Source organism: Suricata suricatta, chromosome 9 (assembly GCF_006229205.1).
Source record: "Suricata suricatta isolate VVHF042 chromosome 9, meerkat_22Aug2017_6uvM2_HiC, whole genome shotgun sequence".
Taxonomy (NCBI): Eukaryota; Metazoa; Chordata; class Mammalia; order Carnivora; family Herpestidae; genus Suricata; species Suricata suricatta.
The window spans coordinates 29,698,929-29,704,160 of record NC_043708.1 but is presented as its reverse complement, the minus strand read 5'-3'; positions in this window follow the sequence as shown (position 1 = coordinate 29,704,160).

The window sequence follows — 5,232 nt, the reverse complement described above, 5'->3', positions numbered from 1 at the left end:
GGATGTGAGTCTCCATCAGTTTACAAATATCTTGGTATATTACAAGAAAAAGGCAATCTTATCAATGGCCTAATCTCAAGAAAACTCTAGTCTCAGTTTCCTGGAGCCCCAACATCACCCTCCCCTCCACAGTGATGTGGGGAATGAAAGCAAGAAGGAAATGGCAGGTAAAAATACATTTCTTCATAACCAGCAGCCCATTGACAAATACTTGAGGAAAATACAGAGTCTAGGAACCCCCTGCTGTCCTAACGTTAATGCTTTACTAGAAGGAAAACAATCTTAGCTTGACCATAACCGTGCCCCAGACATTTTAGGAGTCCCCTTCAGCACACTGAAGTCCTTTGGGGAAACCTCCCCTTTGCCTTACCTCCCCCAATTCCATAGTATGTAGCCAGGCACTCTTCACAACCCAGTGCAGCTCTCTCTGCCTTTGGGTCCTGACCCCGTGCTTTAATAAAATCACCCCTTTTGCACCAAAGACGTCTTCAAGAATTCTTTCTTTGCTTTCAGCTCCAAACCCCCTTCACTCCAAAACCCCATCAGTAGGACGGAATATTTGAAATCAGGGCACCCAGGACATCCAGAACATGGTCACCTTAAACCAACACAAATGCTCCTTCAATCCCACTAGAGCCTCAGCTGCTTTAGGTTCCCCACCTCCCATCAGGAACCCGGAGAAACTCCCCCTTCACGGGCCTCGGGAGGAAAACTGGGACTCCTTAACCGCCTCCATCTGCTGCAGTAGCAACAAGGTCCAAAGAGACAGACAGAAGGCAGGAGGGGCGGCCAGGAGGTCTGTCGACCAGGTCCTGGCTTCCTGTCACTCTCAGGAGTACCTTCCTCATCCTTCCTGCAGGAAGAGGACCTCCATCCGCACCCCTCCCCCACCCCAGGGAGTTGCTAGAAAAGATCAAAGAGAACCTCCTGAAAGGGCTGGCTCCCATTCTGAGTAATTGGCCGGTAGGTAAGCTTACCGTGTCTTCACTGTGTCACGGGCCTGTGCAGGCTGGTTGAATGGAGGACATTGCTCACCTCTGGGAGGGGCAGGGCCACCACGGTCCACTGGGCAGGTTGCCTTTGCCAAGGTGAGATGGTGCCCCGTGACCGGAAGAGTGAACTGTTTTCTACCATTTCACAAAGCATTTCAGTTAGCTGACCAGTACCTGCCTCTTTCTCCATCAGGCCTCTGCAGCCAACACTGCACCTCCACATAAAGACCCGAGAAAACAGGAAGTATGTCCCCAGAGGGTGGGAATTCCTGTGGCAAACAGGAAGTATGTCCCCAGAGGGTGGGAATTCCGGGAGACAAGGTTGCTCTTCCCGTTCTAGGAGGCCTCAGGGCTACCCCCGAGAGGACCCTGTGCTGGTTCCATCCGGTCTTTCTCTAAGAGCACCCACCTGCTGAGCAACCTTAAGCAAATCGGTTTTCCGGAAGCTCTGGCCCTCGGATTTTTCATATATAAAATGAGAAGATCATGGCTAAGTTCACATTCGGCTCTACAATTCTGTGCTTTTAAGTCGAAGAGACTGCAGGGGTGCACGTGCAATGAGTGGCTCAGGATTGCACTGAGATGACCCACCTGTTTCAGATCCAGAAATCCCTGCAGCGGCCCGTGGTTGCCGCGGGCCGGACTGAGACCTAGATGGGAATGTTCATACAGGCAGCAAAACCAAAACCAAAAAAAAACATTAAGGGGCTGATCCTTTTACTTGGAGCTTGGAGGCCCCAAGGGAAAACATGCAGATGGGCTAAGGAGACACACACACACACACACACACACACACACACACACACAGCCCCTGAATGTTAACAGCAGAAGCTGGCTCTTACGAGCTGCATCAACAACTTGGCCTCCCAGCTGGTGTCCACTATACCCTCTCACTTAATTACATGCCTGGGGCACTACAATTCAAAATCCTGGCAACCCCGTTCTACACAATTACAAACAAACGAACAAACAAGTCCCTGATATTTTGTTAGGATTTGTCCCGCCTCTCTCCTCCTTGCCCGGCAATATGAATGCTCCTCACTTCCAGTCCCCTGTTCCCAACGCCTGTCCACCCCTCTCCAGCATCAGCCAAGAGGCCCACCGTCGGGTGCGTTCACACCAGCAGTTTTGCTCACTCCCAACCTGACCTTCCAGGTCCCGGTGCTTCCATTTTTTCCCAACTGAGAAGCCCAAAATTCCTGGACTGAGAGGGGACGTGGAGTGGACTTTGCACCATCATTGGCTTTGAAAGTTGACAGTGAGATTTCAGATTTCAGCCTTGATCACTGCCTTTCCAGGTTTGCCAGCAGAAATTGGTGCCTAAGAGACATGATGAGTCAGAATCACGGGGGACAGGGACCCTGCACCCAGTGTGTTCACTTTGGTACATCATCCCAATCAAACGTTACCCTGGCCACTCTTTTTTTTTAATTTTTTTAATTTTTTGAGAGAGAGAGAGAGAGAGAGATGGCATGAGCAGGGGAGGGTCAGAGAGAGAGGGGGAGACCCAGAATCCGAAGACAGGCTCCAGGCTCTGAGCTGTCAGCACAGCGCCTGACGCGGGGCTCAAACCCACGAACCATGAGATCATGACCTGAGCTGAACCCAGACGCTCAACGACTGAGCTACCCAGGCGCCCCACCCAGCAACATGCTCTTATGAAAGCTGCCAGCAGCTGTGTGGTCTGGCTTGAACGCGCCTCCCTCCCCCCACAGCAGATGCTACCACTTGGCCCAGCAGAGGAGGCACCACTGAGGGGCGGATGGGGGGGTGCTCAGGGATGGAATCTCCACATCAAACGCATCAGCAAGACCTGGGGGTTCTACTTTAAAGATGGTGAATATTTGTCTCCCTCTCTTCACTTCCAAGTGTCACCACCGCAGTCCAGGCTACTATCACTTCCTGGGTGTCAGGCGATAAGTGCACCAGCTTTCTGTGACAGTTGTGACCTTTCCAATCCTCCAGTCAATCCATTCTCCTTGCCACAGCCTGAATGATCTGTTCAAAGTTCAAAGTACGCTATGTCAGCTGTGATTGGAAACATTGATGTCTTTGAACTTAGAATAAAATCCAAACTCTTTACTATGATCTGAAAATTCTCCAACGCAGTCTTGTCTTGACAGAGGGGTTCCACATCTTTTGGGTCTCAGCTTAAATCAATGGGTCTCAACCAGGAGCAACCTTGGCCCCCAAGGGGCTGTTGACAATGTCTAGAGACATTTTTGGTGGCCACAAATGGGGGTGGAAGATGCTACCAGCATCCAGTAGGCAGAGCCCGGCATTCCAGTAAACATACTACAACACGCAGGATAGAGAGTTACCACAACGAGGAACTGTCTGGCCCAATATGTCAGTAGTGCCGAGAGCGAGAGGTCTTAGCTTAAATTTACTTCTGCAGAGAGGCCTTCTAGGACCACCTATATCTAACGTGGTTCCTGGGGCGCCTGAGTGGCTCCGTTGGTTAAGCATATGACTTCTGTTCAGGTCATGATCTCACAGCTCATGGGTCCGAGGTCCGCATCGAGCTCTGCCCTGACGGCGCAGACTCTGCTTTGGATCCTCTGTTCCCCCCTCTCTCTGCCACCCCCAACTCATGCTCACTCTCTCTCTCAAAAATAAAAACATTAAAAAAAATAAAGTTGTTCCCATTCCCCATGTCCTTCACATTGATAACGACAATCTGTCGGTGTGTTCTTGTTGTTTTAATGCTGGTTGTGTCCTCCAGCAAGTTGGAGGCCACGTATGTCTTGTTTACCTTTGTTGCCTCAATGCCTACCACATAGTAGGTGCTCAATAATATCTGTGGAATGAAGGGCAGGAAGAAAAGGAAGATGGGAAGGAGAAGGGGCGACCAAGGTTAAATAGCACCCCACTCACTCTTTCTGAGAAGTGTAATGCCCACCTCCATCTTCATGTGGAAAACCTGCCAGGCAGCTTGGCTGCCTGCACTGATAGTTTGACCAGAGAATAAGCTGAGTGGACTTGGAAACATTCTAAAAAGTCTGTGTGGTGGCAGTAGCACCAAGCTGTCAAGATTCCCTCGATATTGACTTTTTATCAAACAAATCTACCTGAGGGTAGGAACCATGTCTAATTCAGTCTCCACTGTAGACCCGGCACCTTGCAAACTGCTTAGGACCCGGAGAGCAGGTTACACAATGTGTATGTGCATCAACGAACCAACGAAGGAAGGACTACCAGAGGACACACGTAAACCCCCAGCCTAGAGGGGCAGGGGAGCGGATACACCCACTTCTCTAGAGGCTGATGAACCCAGTCTGGGAGCCCAGCCCCCAATTTAGGCTCTAGCTGCTTTTGTTGGTGACCATTAAAAGAGCAGTGTCATTAAAGGCTTCACCTCTGGAAGAGACTTCTATCCTTTGTCAGCTACCTCACACTGCCCTTGGAGAGAAAATGAATTTGGCTTCAAGTTTTCCCAATGCCCATTTATAGTTCCTCACACAAAGCCCGGACACTTATACTGTTTTGTCACCAAAGGCCAGCTAAGTCAGAGGTGACCTTTTCTCCACCCTGCCTCTCTCCCCACCCCCCCAACTACCTCCTCCTCCACTCAGGGCTTCCAAGAACCAATGGGAGGGAGGGCAGGCTGTGAGGTTTCCACAATGCACCCCTTGCTGGAATGAATCTGCCTAAATTTCACTCTTAAGCCCCAGAGATTAATGTTATCTTATTAGCAACACAAAATGGAAAAGACTGAGCTCTTTCAGTTTAATCTGCTTAGTTTCCCAGGGCTGCAGGGAGCTGCCCCAAGGAATGTGCTTGGCTTTTGTTAGAAGACGTAAGAAAAAAAAAAAGTCCAACATATTATTTGGCATAAGTCTACCTATCTAATTTAAATTGTGAAAATCCACTGATTAAGTCCTGGGCTTGTCACTTTTTTTCCTATGGAGTCGACAAATATCATTGCTATTAGGAAATCTCATAGTATAAAACTCACTACTGCAAATCTTGCTTTAATTCTCTCCCTTCCTCCCCACCCACCGCCCTTCCTCTCTCTCCCTCCCTCTCCCTCCCCACCCACCGCCCTTCCTCTCTCTCCCTCAAATTTTCTCTATTCTCATGAGCGCCATCTGGTGGTGATTCAAATCTTCTTGTCCTTTTAGACCCCAAAGAGGGCATGTGTATGCATGGGTGTTATACCTACTATATTTATCTTATTCGAACAAACCAAGAAAAAGTTTTAACTTGTTGATCCATTTTAAAATAAAAATAATTGGGG